Consider the following 2833-nt stretch of genomic DNA (forward strand, 5'->3'; position numbering starts at 1 on the left):
AGCGCGTGAGGGGAGAAAAGGGCGGGAAGCGGCAGCGGCGCAAGGGGCGATGGCCCTGACGGTCGCTGCGGGGCGCCGGGCCGGTCCCAGCGGCCGCCTGTGCCGCACTCTCTCCTTGGTGGTCAGCGGTGCTCGGGGCCCTGGCGGAGCGAGGGCGGTGCCGGCCGAGGTGAGGGGAGCCGTGCGCCCAGCCGTGGCAGCCCCTTTCCCCTGAGGCCGAGGCAGGGGAGCCGCTGGTGCTCCGTCTGTGTGCAGCACAGGCTTCTGTGGTAAAAATGTCCCCCCAGAGCACGCTTTTAGGGTGGAACAACCGTTTGCGCAGCTGTGAAACCCTCCAGGGCAGGGGCTGGCCACAGTCAAAGCGTTCTTTGTGCAGGCGAGCGCTGGGCAGGCAGGGCTTGAGGGCTGGCGGCTGGGTTGGCAGAGCGTGATGGTTGTAGCCGCTGCTGGAGGCCGTGCCGTGGCTGCGCAAGAGGACGCGGGGACAAAGGCAAGGCTGTTTGGGGCAGGGCAGCGACGCTTCACCTCACGGATGGAAGAGGCGCAGAGGGAGGATCGGCACCTCACTCATCTTGTAGCGATAGGACAAGGGGTTTAAACTCAAACAGTAGATCCAGACTAGATCTAAGGAAGAAATTTGTTTACGCTGAGGGTGGTAAAACACCGGACCAGGTTGCCCAGAGAGGTTGGAGATGCCCCATCCCTGGAAACGTTCAAGGTCAGGTTGGACAGGGCTCTGAACAACCTGATCTAGTGGAAGATGTCCCTGGCTATGGCGGGGGGGGGTTGGACTAGGTGATCTTTAAAGGTCCCTTCCAAACCTAAACCGTTCTATGATCTTCCCTGAGCTCCCACGTCCCAAACGCGGTTGGTTACAGGTGCTTAAAAACTGAGCAGGGACGATGACGCTTGGCCCAGCTGGCGTTTGAGCATTGTGAAAAATACCGACCCAAGGAGACAGCGCTGTCCCTCTGGGCGTCACCTGACTGTTCTGCCTCTCTCGGAGGCACCATCGTTTCCCACCAGCCGTCTGCCTTTTGGTGGGCGAGAAGCGAGTTGCTGGCTGGCGTTGTGTAGGCGCTGCTGAATGTGGCTGCTGTTGGAGGGATCTCTCAGCATCTCCCATGCATGTATTAACGAAAAGCTCTTCCACTGCGGCAGGTGTGGTCTCAAGGCGGTTGCCTTTCTGCATCGCTCCACGGGCAGCTCAGCGAGATGAGTGGGGGGTCTCTGTGTTGAAGCTTAGGAAGTCCTGGCCCAGGAGGGACCAGACACGGAAACTGTAAGTGAGGAGCAAAACCTTGCATGCAAGGGACAGGCTGGGCCAGAGGGTGGCAACGTGATGGGGAGGTGGCCTTGGTTCCAGTGGGTCTGGGTGGAAATGAATTTTCAGGGAGCTTTCAAGAGCCACATGTACCGTCGGGCTCTCTCGAAACGAAGGGCGCTGTGGCAGAGGATAGATGCAAATCGAAGCTACCGGGACCCCGTGACTCCTGCCGTGCTGCCTTGCCTGCGCTCACCACGCACCGATTTGCCAGAGACTGCTCCAGCGCTACGCTTTGGAGCGGACTTGGGCCTGTCCTTGGGTGGGGGTGGTACCACCCTGGGCAGGGCCGGGGGAAGGAGAAGGTGCCTGGCGCTGCTCCGTGCCCCTTGCAGGCAGGGCAAAGGGCTGCTGAGTCCAAAGGGCCTGTACTGGTCCTGACGCATGCCAGGGCTGCTGCGCTGCCACCCTGCCCTGCTTCCCAGCATTGCGTTCCTGCCCCCGGCACTGTGGTGTCAGTGGCGTGGGGTGCGCTTTGGGAAGGGCCCAGGGCCAGGACCCCTGAAAGGTTCTTCCCCCGTGTGGGGTAAATCTGCTGCTTGCAGCTCTCCTCTGCAGTGTCTGTGGGGTTGGGGACAGCTCCCACCTCAGCGTCGTGCTTGTCCTTGCTCCGCTCCGGGGTGGGAGCCCAGACCCAGCTCTGGGGCGCAGGGCAGATCAAGGGTAGGGGGGAGACTTCTCTTGCTTGCCCTACTCTCGTGTGCCAGTCACCCTCCTGCTTCCTGCAGCTGCAGTTGTTTAGCTCAAACACCTAAAAAGGGGTGTTTGAGTCTTTTGGGTGTGTTTTAGTCTCTCTCCCCCTCCGGAGCACTGTCATTGTCATACCATCCCGGGGGTGTGTGTGTGTGTGTCATTCCAGTGCAGTGCTGCTTGCTGGGAAGCCATTCTCCGGAGGAACAGGCATGGAGGGCGAGGGCACTATCCTGCTCCCTCGGCTCTGCCACTGTCTGGGCTCGGGTCTTCCCTCACAATTTTTCCCATGGTAACTGGTGACATGGCAGCCCTGGGGGAGGAGGGAACCTTCTCTTGGAAATCCCCTGGCACCATTCACACCCATTTCCCCCTTCCCATGACACCCCTGAGCTCCCAAGGAGGCAGAGGGGAGCCCTGGCGTAAGACTGGGGGTGGGAGGGGTGACCCAAGCACAGACCACCTCAGCTGTGGGGGCTGCGTGCCTGAGGCACGAGAGACGGGAGCACCGACTCCCACCTGGCCGGTAACGGTGTCGTGAGGCTCCCGTTGGGACGGGAGCTGGAGGGGATGGCTGGAGTTGGCACAGGTCTCGAGGGAGCTGACCCCCTGCGGGCCACTGCCCAATGAAAGGGGACGCTCCTGTGCGCAAGCCGGTGCTGTGGCCGCTCGGCTTGATGCGCCAGCGATCCCTTCCTGGCCTCAGGCCCCTGACGCCGCGGGGCTTGGCGTCCTTGGGGTGAGGTGAGAGCTGCCCAGCAGCCCAGCGGAGGCTCCGTCTGTCCATCCTGCCGGCTTGCCCCCGCCAGCCCCCACCCC

Source organism: Aptenodytes forsteri, unplaced genomic scaffold, assembly GCF_000699145.1.
Source record: "Aptenodytes forsteri isolate BGI_AS27 unplaced genomic scaffold, ASM69914v1 Scaffold474, whole genome shotgun sequence".
Lineage (NCBI taxonomy): Eukaryota > Metazoa > Chordata > Aves > Sphenisciformes > Spheniscidae > Aptenodytes > Aptenodytes forsteri.